The sequence below is a fragment of the Miscanthus floridulus genome, chromosome 19, assembly GCF_019320115.1.
Source record: "Miscanthus floridulus cultivar M001 chromosome 19, ASM1932011v1, whole genome shotgun sequence".
In the NCBI taxonomy this organism is placed as follows: Eukaryota; Viridiplantae; Streptophyta; class Magnoliopsida; order Poales; family Poaceae; genus Miscanthus; species Miscanthus floridulus.
The window spans coordinates 11,073,424-11,088,875 of NC_089598.1; positions in this window are offsets into that span (position 1 = coordinate 11,073,424).

Consider the following 15,452-nt stretch of genomic DNA (forward strand, 5'->3'; position numbering starts at 1 on the left):
GGCCACTTTGAGTGACTTTGGAATCAAGTTCAAGAAAGTGCCATTGCTATGTGACAATGAGAGTGCAATCAAGCTAACCAACAATCTGGTGCAACATGCAAGAACAAAGCACATTGATGTCCGCCACCATTTCATAAGAGATCACCAACAAAAAGGGGACATTTACATTGAAAGTGTAGGCACCGAAGATCAACTTGCTGATATATTCACCAAGCCATTGGATGAGAAAAGGTTTTGCAAGCTAAGGAATGAGTAGAACATATTGGATTTCTCAAATATGTGTTGATGCACCCCCACTCATATGACATGCCTTTCCTTCAAGCAATCCAAGGTAAAAGTTGATTGGCATGACATACATCTTTGCTAAGGACATGATTAGTGCATCTAGTCACATTCTCAATTTTATTAGGACCTTTCAAGTGGTTCTATTTTATTAGGCTCATTCATGAAAATCAAATGAATTTGATGTTTATATGGTATCACTATTGCTTCTATGCTTGATTTGATCTAGTGATAGCATATGACATATTTATGGGCTTGTAAACCTAGTGTTTAATCTAGAAAATGAGCTATAAGTGTTTAACTCAACATGGTACAAGATAACCCTTATTTGGAGGCGTGAAGAAGTTTGTCCTTGGATCAAACCGAGTTAAATATCTTTGGCAAATGATCTAAATTGGACCAAATTTTGGAAAATGATCCTCACCCCATTGATTGACATTGATAATCTTGACCCTATATGTAATACTATCTATATTTTGAACCTTTGTGGTCATTGATGACAAAGGGGGAGAGAAACAAAGATAGTAGTAAAGATAGTGAAAAAGGGGGAGAAATATCATAAAGGGAGAGAAACATAAAGATATACTTGATATATGACATAGGGGGAGAAAAGTGAAAAAGGAAAGGGATCAACTAAAATTTTGAGCACACAAGTAGGGGGAGCAAGCTCATAAACTTGTATGGTGCATTTGAATGTGCATTTCATATGTTTGCTTGCATGGCATATGTTCTAAATTTAAAATATCCATGCTTGTGTGATGTATGCTAGTTGTTAGATTGAATGATGAAATGAAATCACTAGATAACTTTCATTTCCAAATATGTCCAAGTGGTATTAAACTAACCATGGTGCTAAGGATGGTATAATGGTGCACTCCGATTGGTATCATGCTTCAAAGGTCCATCTTTTATACCTTAGCATCATGTGGTAGACATTGACTCCTATATTTCCTATCTAAGCATATGTGCGAGCTTCAATCCAAACCCTTAGCACATATGTAGGGGGAGCAATTGCTACTATTTGGGGTTCATGAAACTTGTCCATATCTTTTTACACATGGTAAATATGCTTGGACAAGCAACATGGATTCAATTGAATTTTAATTCATATCTTTGTATAAGGGTTGTCATCAATTACCAAAAAGGGGGAGATTGAAAGCTCTAGTTTGGTTTTGATGAATTGATGAAACCCTAAGTGCTAACCTAGTTTATCAAGTGATCATGAGATAGGTAGCACACTTCAAGTGGAGAAGCCAATGAAGATCATAGCATGACAATGGTGATGGCATGGTGATGATCAAGGGCTTAAACTTGAAACGAAGAAAGAGAAAAACAAAAAGCTCAAGGCAAAGGTATAATTTGTAGGAGCTATTTTTATTTTGGTGATCAAGACACTTAGAGAGTGTGATCACATTTAGGATTGATAGTCGTACTATTAAGAGGAGTGAAACTCATATCGAAATGCGGTTATCAAAGTGCCACTAGATGCTCTAACTCATTGCATATGCATTTATGATCTAGTGGAGAACTAACACCCTTGAAAATGTTTGTGAAAATATGCTAACACATGTGCACAAGGTGATACACTTGGTGGTTGGCACATTTGAGCAAGGGTGGAGAAGTTAGAAGTGAAATGGAGTTGGTCGCAATGATGCTGGCGTCGGTCAACTGACCGGACGCTGAAGGGTTGCGTCCGGTCGTGTTGTCGGTTGGCACAGTAATTAGGGTTAAGCACCGGACGCTGGGCTGTGTCCGGTCAAGCTTGACCGAACACGTCCGGTCAGCAAAAACATGTTTTGGACCCTTACTGTAAACGACCGGACGCTGAGGGTCCAGCGTTCGGTCAGCTCTGTCGGAGCGTCCGATCAACATTTCGATCGTTGAGATCAAACGTTCACCGTTGAATGCAGAAGACACGTGGCCACCATTGGATGACCGGACGCTGAGGAGCAGCGTCTAGTCAGTTGGACCGGAGCATTCGGTCACCCCACACTATACCCAGTGAAGGGGTACAATGGCTCTATTTTGTGGGGGCTTCTATTTAAGCCCCATGGCCAGTTCAAGCTCACTCTCTTGGCCATTTGCAATGACATAGCAACCTTGTGAGCTTAGCCAAAGCCCTCCCACTCATCTCCCTCATTGATTCATCATCTTTGTGAGATTGGGAGAGAATCCAAGTGCATTGCTTGAGTGTTTGCATCTAGAGGCACTTGGTGTTCATGTTTCGCTGTGGATTTCGCTTGTTACTCTTGGTGGTTGCCGCCACCTAGATGGCTTGGAGAAGCAAGGATCGTTGAGCGGAGGTGGTGATTGTCTCCGGCTCTGATCTTGGTGATTGTGAGGGGTTCTTAACCTTTCCCCGACGGAGCGCCAAAAGGTACTCTTATGGATTGCTTGTGGCTTGTGTGATCCTCATCTTGTGTTGGTTGTGTGGCATCCTATTGAGGGTTTGGTGTGTGAAGCCAATTAGCGCGTGAACCTCCAAGTGAGTGAATCGCCACAACGAGGACTAGCTTGCCAGCAAGCAAGTGAACCTTGGTAAAAAATCATTGTGTTCATCATTGACTCCGAGGTGATTGGTCTTCATTGTTATTCATCCTTGTGATTGATTGGTTCCTTCCTCTACACGACGATATAACCTTCTTGATCACTCTTTTTTACATTACCACAAACTAGTTGTCAAGCTCTTTAGTGTAACTAGTTGTGAGAGCTTGTTTGCTTGGTTGGTGTGGCTCTTTAGTTAGTCTTTGAGAGCACACTAACATAGGGTAGTGTCTTTGCTATTGTGTGGATAAACACTATCTATACTAGAATTGTGGTAGGTGGCTTGCATTTTGAGTAGGCTAGCGCAACACTCGCTTCGCCTCATAATCGTCTAACCATTTTGTTAAGTGTTGTTGTAGAATTTTTATTAGGCTATTCACCCCCCTCTAGCCATTAGGACCTTTCAGCCTCGCTCGAGGCCCCGCCCGTAAGGCCTCGGATGAGGTGTCGATTCTCTGCCTCGCTCGAGGCCGGCTCGGTAGCTACCCCGTCACCACCGCCTCGACTGGGACGTCACGTCCAACTAGTGTGACCAACAACTCCCACGACATTAGCCGAACGACGGCTCAACATAGCGGAGTAACCGATGAGATGGGAGTCGCATCAACGCCATGCCACCTAGGACAGGACGAGGTAGGGGTTATCGGCCACTGTGCTCGGCATTGTGCCCATGACTAACACCCATGCGGCACTATGCTGCCTAACCCCACCTGCTCCAAGGACAGTGTGGTGTGGGGTGTCATGTCCGGGTCCTTGTAGCCTCGGAATCAGCATAAAAGACCAACTGTTCCCTCCGAGCCTCGGCTACCCGCCTCCACACCCCTGTAGCCTCGGGACTCGTGCCCGCCGAGCCCCCACAATGGTTCAGCCTCTGCACCGACGGGGCCTCGGCTCTCTATGCTGTCGACATACAGCGACCGACATGTCGTCCATAGTCTGCACCATGCCCTACGTCAAGCCATCATAGGAGCCCCCACGTCGCATAGGATCGGGCATGACCGGCGCGTCGCTCGAGTGCACTGAGGACAAGACTACTCCATCGACCATGCCACCATAGTGACAAGCACAGGGCTCAGACATACTGCCTCCGCTCACAAAACGCCACGTAGCAAACACATGTATCACCCCTGTCCCCCCCTTCAACTATAAAAGGGAGTGACCGAGGCCGCTTCGAGGCACAGGAACACACACAGACATATTCACGTAGACTCAGACACACACACGCTCCAGCAATGCTCAACACTCTGTAATACGCACGCTCCCCCGCTGCCTGAGATCAACATCTCAAGCAACCCACGCCGCTCCATGTAGAGACCTGGGACTAGCTCTATCTCTCACCCAGCTTGTAAACCCCTACTACAAGCACCTCGGTGCAAGGAATACAAGATCGCTCTCTCAGACTAGATATAGGGCACCTATTGCCTGAACCAGTATAAACCTTGTGTCTCTTTGCATCACCATCCGGGATTAGGGGCACACGGTACACATTCACTAGCCGGTTGAGGGCCCGCTGGCCCAAAACACTGATAGTTGGCGCGCCAGGTAGGGGGGCTACTGCATGTCAGCTTAGTCATCCCAACAAGTTTCAGATGGTAGACCCCGTGCGACCACTGTGTCTTGGCACGGTGATCTGGTTCAGGAGCCTAGAGTTCATGTCACTAGGATGTGAGTACGATATGGTACTCCTCACACCCAAAGCCCCACTGATCGACGATGACATCACGCACCAGCAGCCCAGGCGTAGGCGGTGCTCGGGCCACCACTCTCGTCGCGCTCGCTAGGCACGACGCGGGTGGGACCACCTCGACACCGCGCAAGCTTAGGGTGATGCACTGTGCTCCGTCGGTACCCCATGCCCGGCTGCTGGTACAGAGTCCCTGGTTGGGGAGCTGTCCAGCTTAAGCCTGGGCAAGGGAAAGACACCGGTGGCATGCAGCGACGCCCCATCATCAAGATCTGCCCTGCTACCTCCTGAGGAATCGACTTTGGCAGAGCAGCGCCCGGCGACGGCACCATCCCTGTACCCCTTCGGGTTGGGCAATACCACCGCCGCCTATGCTTCCACTCACGCGGAGCCCCCAGGACGCCACCAACGCTTTGCCCTCGACCTCTTCGCCATGACCTCGACCCACACCCACGCTGACTCCTCGGAGGAGGATGAGGCGTGGGCCGGAGCGGACTTCTCTAGGCTTCGCGACCCTAAAGCCATGCACCGCTTCATGGCCATGAGCGACTACTGCTTCGGCTACTCCGACTTCGATGACGAAGGCACTTACGATCCCACTCGTGAGTGCTTCTACGTCGAGCTTGGGATGCTAAGAGCGGGTGATGAGGACAAAAGGGCAGGTAATCGCTCCGTGCCCCATGAGGGGGTAGGCGACACCACACCTTCGCACGTCGAGCTCCTAGTGGCGCAGAACGAGAACCCCGCCCACAAGGAACTTCAACGCCTTGACTTGGAGCAGCTTCGTGAGCTTCAGGCCAAGGTCGAACAAGACCGATTCCTTCTACAGCAGCTTTGAGACACTCTCGAGCGAGAGCAGTGGGGTCACGATGCTAGCAGAGCAGCCTGGTGGAGGGCTCGCGATGTCAACCACCGCATCAACAACGATGAAGGGGGCGAGCAACCCCCTATCTTCAATCGCGCTAGCCAGAACATCGCGGCAGCGGCGATACTACTCCGGGCTATGCCCGAGCCCTCTACCACGGAGGGGCGATGGGTCCACGGCGAGCTCCGAGACCTCCTCGAGACCGCCGTAGTATAGCAGGTCAAAAGCTCCACCTCTTGATGGCGCGGGGGCACCTCGGAACTGCCTGCGGCATCGCCTCGGCAGGATAGAGAGGCCTCGGTTTGTCCTAAGCCTGCTCGGGCACCGATGGCCAACAAGGCACCCTCGGTGCATGATCGCCTTGGCGACCGACGCGAGGCACAAGGCGACCACGATGTGGTCAGCTGGCGACGGTGCCACAATGATGATGGGCCCACCCGAGGCTACCACCCACACTGAGGCGGTCGCTACGACAGTGGGGAGGACCGTAGTCCTTCTCCTAGGCTACCTGGCCCTCAAGTCTTTAGCAAGGCCATCCACGACACTCACTTCCTGGCCCGGTTTTGGCAACCGGCCAACCTCTCGAAGTACAGCGGCGAGACCAACCCCGAGTTGTGGTTGGCCGATTACCGCTTGGCTTGTTAGCTAGGCGGTGCGGATGATGACCTGCTCATCATCCACAACCTCCCGTTGTTCCTGTCAGACTCAGCGCGAGCCTGGCTCGAACACCTCCCTCCCTTGTAGATCCACAACTGGCGTGACTTGGTAAAGGTCTTCGTTAGGAATTTCTAGGGCACATACGTGCGCCCCAGGAACTCCTAGGACCTCAAGAGTTGTCGCTAGATGTCAGACGAGTCTCTTTGAGACTTCATCCGATGCTTCTCCAAGCAATGCACCGAGTTGCCCTGCGTTGGCAACTCAGAAATTGTCCAAGCATTCCTCTCCGGCACCTCCTACCGAGACCTAGTCCGAGAGTTAGGCCGAAACGTACCGATCACGGCGGCCGCACTCCTAGACATCGCCACCAACTTTGCCTTGAGCGAAGAGGCTGTCGGGGCCATCTTCCCCGACAACGACACCAAGGGGAAGCGGAGGGACGAGGCCCCTAGGGCCTTGGCCTCCCACCTCCCCAAGAAAAAGAAAAAGGGTCGCCATGGGAAGCAGGAGGTCCTCGAGGCCAGTCTAGTCGTAGCCATAGAACGTAAGAATCCCCGAGGCCTCGCCAGAGGCCCCGGGCTCTTCGACGACATGCTTAAGAAGCCCTGCCCTTACCACCAGGGCCCGGTGAAGCACACCCTCGAAGAGTGCACCATGCTTCGGTGTTACTACACCAAGCTCGGGCTCCCCAACGACAAGGCCAAGAAGAGGGACCCCAGCAATAGGGGCAGCGACAATGACGACGGGTTCCCTGAGGTGTACAACGCCTTCATGATCTTTGGTGGGCCTTCAGCATGCCTCATGGCGCGTCAGCGAAAGAAGGAGCACCGGGAGGTCTTCTCGGTTAAGGTGGCCATTCCCCAGTACCTTGACTGGTCTCAGGAGGCGATCACCTTTGATCAGGATGACCACCTCGATTACGTCCCAAACCCCGGGCAGTACCCACTCGTCGTCGACCCCATCATCGGCAACACCCGGCTCACCAAGGTGTTGATGGACGGAGGCAGCGGCCTCAACATCCTCTACGCCAACACCCTAGAACTCCTAGGGCTCGACCAGTCATAGCTCTGAGGCGATGTCGTGCCCTTCCACGGCATCATGCCGGGGAAACGCATGTGACCCCTCAGGCACATATACTTGCCCATCTACTTGGGCACTCCCTCCAACTACCGCAAGGAGGTCCTCACCTTCAAAGTGGTTGGGTTCAAGGGGACCTATCACGCCATCCTGGGGCGCCCATGCTATGCCAAGTTCATGGCAATCCCCAACTACACCTACCTCAAGCTCAAGATGTCGGGCCCCAATGGCGTCATCACTATTGAGTCCACGTACGAGCATGCATACGACTGTGACGTCGAATGCATTGAGTACGTCGAGGCTCTCATGGAGGCCGAGACCCTCATTGTCAACCTCGACCGACTTGGTAGCGAGGCGCCTGACTCCAAGCGTCGTGCTGGGACTTTCGAGCCCGTAGAGGTCATCAAGCTCGTCCCGGTCGACCCCACCTGCTTCGACGACCGGGCGCTGAGGATCAGCGCCACCCTCGACATCAAATAGGAAGCCATGCTCGTCGACTTTCTCCATGCGAATGCTGACGTATTCACGTGGAGTCCCTCGGACATGCCGGGCATATCGAGGGAGGTCGCCGAGCATGCCTTGGACGTCTAGGCTAGCTCTAGACCGGTGAAGCACAGGGCCATCGGTGAGGAGGTGCAGAAGCTTTTGGCGGCCAGATTCATCAAGGAAGTGTCCCATCCAGAGTGGTTAGCTAATCTTGTATTAGTTAAGAAGAAAAATAGGAAGTGGAGAATGTGCGTAGATTACACCGGTTTGAATAAAGCATGTCCAAAAGTCCCTTTCCCATTACCTCGAATCGACCAAATCATTGACTCCACTGCGGGATGCGAAACCCTATCTTTCATTGATGCGTATTCTAGTTACCATCAAATCAAGATGAAAGAATCCGACCAGCTCATGACTTCTTTCATCACCCCATTCGGCATGTACTTCTATGTGACTATGCCATTCGGCCTAAAAAATGTAGGGGCCACATACCAGCGGTGCATGACCCAGGTCTTTAGCGAGCACATTGGGCGAACTGTCGAGGCCTACGTGGACGACATCGTGGTCAAGTCCGGAAAGGCTAGTGATCTTGTCAATGACCTAGAGATCACCTTCAAATGCCTTAGAGAGAAGGGCATCAAGCTCAACCCTGAGAAGTGTGTCTTCGGGGTCCCCTGAGGCATGCTCTTGGGATTCATAGTCTCGGAGCGCGGCATCGAAGCCAACCTAGAGAAGGTCTCGGCCATGACCAACATGGGACCAATCCAAGACCTCAAGGGAGTGCAGAGGGTTATGGGATGCCTTGCGGCCCTAAGCCGCTTCATCTCACGCCTTGGTGAAAAAGGCTTGCCTCTGTACCGCCTCTTGAGAAAATCCGAATGCTTTTCTTAGACCCCCAAGGCCAAAGAAGCCCTTGCCAAGCTCAAGGCACTGCTCACCAATCCTCCCATCCTGGTATCACCGGCCAAGGGCGAGGGCCTCTTACTCTATGTCACCGCAATGACCCAAGTGGTCAGCACGGCCGTAGTGGCCGAGAGGCAGGAAGAGAGACATGCTCTACCCATCCAATGACCTGTTTACTTCATCAGCGAAGTGCTCTCCAAGACCAAGACACGCTACCCCCACATCTAGAAACTAATCTACGCCATAGTCTTGGCTCGATGCAAGCTGCGTCACTACTTCGAGTCCCACCCGGTGACCGTGGTGTCGTCTTTCCCCCTAGGAGAGATAATCCATAACCGGGAGGCCTCGGGTAGGATAGCCAAGTGGGCCATCGAACTCATGGGGGAAGCCCTATCTTTTGCGCCTCGGAAAGCAATTAAATCTTAGGTCTTGGCTGATTTTATGGCTGAGTGGACCGATACCCAACTGCCACCTGCTCAAGTCTAGGCGGAATGCTGGACCATGTACTTCGATGAGTCCTTGATGAAGACCAGGGTAGGCGCAAGTCTACTCTTCATCTCACCCCTCGGAGTGCACATGCGCTACATGATTCGGCTCCACTTTGCCACCTCCAACAATGCAGCCGAGTACGAAGCCCTCATCAACGGCTTGCAGATCACCATCGAACTTGGAGTACGGCGTCTCGACATACGGGGTGATTCGCAGCTCATCGTTGATCAAGTGATGAAGGAGTCGAACTGCCATGACCCCAAAATGGAGGCGTACTGCAAGTTGGTATGTCACCTAGAAGACAAGTTCGATGGCCTCGAACTCAACCACATTTCGCGAAAATTCAATGAGGCCACGGATGAACTGGCCAAGATGGCGTTAGCATGGGCCCCAGTGAAAGGTCCTAATATGGCTAGAGGGGGGTGAATAGCCTATTTAAAAATCTACAAATCAACTAGAGCAATTTGATTAGTATGACAAATAGCGTAAGCAAACTTGCTCTAGCTCTACAAGGGTTGCAAGCCACCTATTTAACAATTCTAGTTGCAATTATTACTTAGGCACACAAACTTGCTATGTAATTACTCACTAAGAGCTCTCAACCTTGCTACTCTAAAGAGCTCAACTAGATGAATATAAATAATAAAGCAAGCTCTCAATTCTAATTACACTAAAGAGCTTGTGTCAACTAGTTTGCAAGAATGTAAATAAGTGAGTAAGGTGATTATACCAACCTATAGGGGATAAACCAATCACAAGATGAATATATAGCCAATCACTGGGAGAATGCCAAAGACAAGAGACAATCGATTTTCTCCCGAGGTTCATGTGTTTGCCAACACGCTACGTCCCCGTTGTGTCGACCAACACTTGGTGGTTCGGTAGCTAAGAGGTGTTTCGCAAACCTCGTTCACACGATTGGACACCGCAAGAACCGACCCACAAGTGAGGTAACTCAATGACATGAGCAATTTACTAGAGTTACCTTTCGACGCTCCGCCGGGGAAGGTACTACTCCCCTCACAATCACTGGGAGACGGCCATGAACAATCACCAACTCATGTCGATCCTCCACCGCTGCTCCAACCATCTAGGTGGTGGCAACCACCAAGAGAAACAAGCGAAATCCACAGCGCAACACGAATACCAAGTGCCTCTAGATGCAATCACTCAAGCAATGCACTTGGATTCTCTCCCAATCTCACAAAGATGATGAATCAATAATGGAGATGAGTGGGAGGACTTTGGCTAAGCTCACAAGGTTGCTATGTCAATGAAAATGTGCAAGAGTTACCCCTTGAGCCGGCCATGGGGCTATAAATAGAGCCCCCATCAAATAGAGCCGTTATACCCCTTCACTGGGCAAAACGCGCTCTGACCGGACGCTCCGGTCATACTGACCGGACGCTGGCCCTCAGCGTCCGATCGCCCGATGGACGCCACGCGTCACCAGCTTCAAACGTTGTTCGTCAGATTTCAACGGCTGTGAAGCTGACCGAACGCTCCGGTAAAACTGACCGGACGCTGAAGCCCTAGCGTCCGGTCGTTTCCAGTAAGCCCCCTGAGGCATATTTTTTCGACCGGACGCAGACCAGCGTTCGGTGCTCAACCCTAGCCACTGTGCCATCGGACAGCTCGACCAGACGCAGCCTTTCAGCGTCCGGTCGCTGAGTGACCCAGCGTCCGGTCAGTAGACCAACGCCAGCATCATTTCGACCAACTCCATTTCAACTCTAACTTCTTCACCCTTGCTCAAATGTGCTAACCACCAAGAATTTTGCATCCGACGCAATAGAAAATAGGCATTTCATTTTCCCGAAAGCGCCAAATCTATCTCAACCCTACAAACACCACCTCCTTTGTAGATGTGCCAACACCACCAAGTGTATCACCTTGTGCACAAGTGTTAGCATGTTTTCACAAACATTTTCAAGGGTGTTAGCACTCCACTAGATCCTAAATGCATATGCAATGAGTTAGAGCATCTAGTGGCACTTTGATAACCGCATTCCGATACGAGTTTCACTCCTCTTAATAGTACGGCTATCTATCCTAAATGTGATCACACTCACTAAGTGTCTTGATCACTAAAACAAAATGGCTCCTACATTTTATACCTTTGCCTTGAGCCTTTTGTTTTTCTCTTTCTTCTTTTCCAAGTTTAAGCATTTGACCATCACCATGCCATCACCATTGTCATGATCTTCGCCATTGCTTCATCACTTAGAGTAGTGCTACCTATCTCATAATCATCTTGATAAACTAGGTTAGCACTTAGGGTTTCATCAATTGACCAAAACCAAACTAGAGCTTTCACCCGCCCCCCCCGAACATCTTCGCTAGAGACCTCCACAAGCCTTCCATCGACTACGCCTTGGCGGTGGAAGAGGGCCCACCGGTTGAGCCCACCGCAGGGCCCGAGGCCCCCTTTGTCACCGAGACCCCTTCGGCCGAGCCCGAGGTCATGAAAATCAACGCGGAGCCTCCCGAGGCCAACCAGGGCACGAACCGGCGAGTCCCATTCCTTGATTACCTCGTTCGAGGAGAGCTTCCTGCAGACAGGACTAAAGCCCAATGACTTGCGCGACGAGCCAAAACTTACATCCTCAGCAATGGTGAGTTGTACAGGCAAAGCCCATCTGGTGTCCTCCAATAATGCATCACCACCGAGGTAGGCCAAGCCCTACTTTGGGACTTACACGTAGGAGCCTACGGGCACCATGCAGCGCATCGGACGCTCGTCGAAAATGCCTTCCGCCAAGGGTTCTACTGGCCAACGGCGGTTGCTGACGCCACCAAGTTGGTACGCTCCTATGAGGGATGCCAGTACTATGCGCGGCAGACACACCTCTTGGCCCAAGCCCTCCAAACCATCCCCATTACATGGCCATTCGCCGTGTGGGGGCTCGACATGGTTGGGCCTCTATAGAAGGCCCCCAGGGGCTATACCCATTTGCTGGTAGTGATCGATAAGTTCTCCAAGTGGATCGAGGCTTGTCCAATCAATCAAATCAAATCCGAGCAAGCGGTGCTGTTCTTCACTGATATCATCCATAGGTTCAGGTTCCAAACACCATCATCACTGACAATGGGACACAATTCACTGGCCACAAGTTCCTGACATTCTGCGACGACTACCACATCCATGTGGCCTGGTCGGCCATAGGACACCCTAGGACAAACGACCAAGTAGAACGTGCCAACGGCATGATCCTACAAGGCCTCAAGCCAAGAATATACAACCGGTTGAAGAAATTTGGCAAGAAATGGCTTGCCGAGCTCCCGTCGATCATCTGGAGCCTGAGGAACACCCCGAGCCAAGCCATGGGGTTCACACCGTTCTTCCTGGTCTATGGAGCCGAGGCCGTCCTCCCCACTGACTTAGAGTATGGTTCCCCGAGGCTACAGGCCTACAACGAGCAAAGCAACCGCACTGCCCACGAGGACTTGGGGGATGTTCTTCTTTCCCTTGTCCCACAGTTGTTGTCTCATTGTTCTCTGGTAGTGGAGCTGACTGTCCCTCAGCCATAACTGTGGGGTGGTTGGTGATGTACTTCTTTCCAGACCTAGTTGCAACTCCAGGAGTTGCCTCACTGCCGCCAATTGCCCTGACTCTTTTCATGCCACCTGGAGGCATCTTGGTCTTCTTCTTCCACTTTGTGCCCCGCTTGTTGGTTTTCTCAGTTTCCTAATACAGAAGGGTAAACAAATCTGTTATTAGAACCTGCAATAAAATGTACATCGCACAGTGTAATGTAAAAAAACCCCCACCACAACTGTTTCATCTTCCTCTTCCTAGCCGCCCTCAGCTCCAGGAAGATACTCTGATGAATCTGACCCCTCCCCATGACCATTCTTGTTTCTTGGCTTGTCCGAGTTCTGAGAACTTGCATTTGCCATGCTTTCATTAATAGAAGCGGCCAAGGTACGAATACCCAAGGATTCCATGAACCTTTTGTTCTCCGCGACTTGCAAGTCCCTCAGCCTTTCATAGTACCCTATTTATTTGTAAATGAATTTTAGTCCAATTGATCCCTACACCATAAAACCAAAACAATAAACCCTAACATCTTACCCATCATCCGTAAAACCTAAACCCTGCCTAGTGAACACATGCCTAGTGAACATAGTAATCCGTAAAACCTAAACCCTACCTAGTGAACAAAACCATACACCTAAAAGGGGAAGCATTCGGCAGAACCTAGGCTTGGGGGGCAAAGGAGTGTTGCGGTTCATTTAGGCATTGTTGATGAGAGTTGTATCTCCGCTGGGGTGGACGATCTCCGGCGATGTAGTCGTGTGGCTCCTCCGTCTCCGGGTCGCAGGTCACGTCTCTGTGGTGGATCTGGGTGGGACAAAATGGGCAGCGACAGATCTGGGCGGTAAGAGGGTGGCGGTGGGCGGGCTCTAGGTGGGTAGCGGTGTAGGGGATCTTGGAGGGCGGCGGTGGAGGCGAACTAGGGCGGCGGTGGAGTGGATCTTGACGGGCGGCGGTGGAGTGGATGCGGGAGGAGTGAAATGAGACCGAGTGGAGTTGATTCACGGATATATAGTCTGTTGTATATTTACTATTTTACCCCTGCTATAGTCAATCAAGAGTCGACGTGCTTGAGGGAAGTTAGGGGATTTTCTCAGCTACCAAAGTTTGGGCGGGGGATTCGCGTCGACCATCGGGGCGTTTAGGCGGGAGGAGTGAAAAGAATTTTCTTTTTTTTGTCAGGAAAAAATGGTTCTTTCTTTAGCTTTTGGGGACTATTTTTGTGTTGAAAAATGATATTTGTTTCTCTAAAATTGATATCAATTTCCATTTGCCTGTGATTCAGACTTTTATGTTTATAATGATGTTTTATGTACCATAGTAATCCAAAATGATATTTTTTAGTCTTTGTAACCTTCTTTGATACATCAAAATTACAAATTATATAGTCATTATATAATATATATGAAAACATTCTTTGATTTTTCAAAGTAAATGTGAAAGATGATAATATGTGGGCTCTAAAATTTTAGAGACATGTAGGTCTTATTTTGTGTGCACTATATACATTATAGGATGATATATATCCAAGTACTATGTGCACTACACTACTTATTTAGTGAGTGCATTAATGAATTCAAACACTTAACAATGGTCTAACAACACACATGTATGTGGCATTTGTTTACTTCATAAGATCATATACATCGATCCATGTATGTGTGCTTGGTTATACACATAAGATCTATATGTCTCCTATCATAGCTATATGCACTTAAACTATGCACTACTTAAGATAGTATACATGATTTGATATAGAAACACACATAAATAGGTAGGCATTACATAAGATCACATAAGATTAAATGAACACACTTCACTTGATATGAACACACTTCACTTGATATATGAACACACATAGCTTATGCATGAACACACATATCTTATCCATTGATATATATGAACTGTTTTGAACTTTAGTGATCAAGGTGCAATTACTTTACTTGAATGTTGCACTTAACATTGCAATAAAAAATTAGGTTCAAATCTGCATCAAAATACACTGAAATCGTGGATTTGACCATGATTTGACCATCATGGGCCCACCCGTCAGCCTCTTACCCGAGGTGAACCGAGTCCAACCAGTTCAAGAGTTGATCGGGTTGGCCTACCCGTCAGCCACCCAACGGCCGCAGCCCAAATCCCCCAAATCGAACACAATCCGCCCAAATCCCCCAAATCTGCGGCACCCGCCGTCGTGTGTCCACTCCACCGGTGAGCCCCCGCCGACGCGCGTCCACTCCACCGGCGAGCCCCCACCGCCGTGGGTCCACACCACCGTCCATCCCCGCCGCCGTGCTCCCACCCAGTGGTCAGCCCCGCTGCTGTGCTCCCACCCACTATTCAGCCCCGCCGTCGTGCTCCAAACCACCTCGGTTAGGGTTTGAGCGCCATGGCAACCAACTCTAGGTCAAGCTCATCCCAAAACTCCATTGCACGCTATGGAGAGCCATCCCCGAACGCCTCCCTAATTCCATATCGCCATCTGCCCTACTCGTACACGCCAGCAGTCAGTTGCTTCTGCGATGAGAGGACACCCAAGTGGGTATCATGGAGTGATGTGAATCCAGGAAGGAGGTATCACTGCTGCTACAAATATCAGGTGAGTTCAATTTACATTGAGTTCAATTTGCAATGAGTTCATTTATATAGAGTCTGTCTAACAAAGTGCAATTTTCTTATGGATGCAAGGATGGTGGTTGTAATTTCTGGGAGTGGCTGGATCCAAAGCCAACTGAGCATCAGATCGAAATACTTGTTGATCTACGAGATGCAGTCAAGGCCCTTCATAAGAAGAACAAATCTCTTCAAGTGGAGAATAGTGAACTAGCATATTTGGTGGATGAAGCACATGCCAAGTATGTTGTACTGGTGAAGGAGAAGGAGGAGCTTGTCAAGGAGAAGGAGGAGGTCAAGGCACTTGTCAA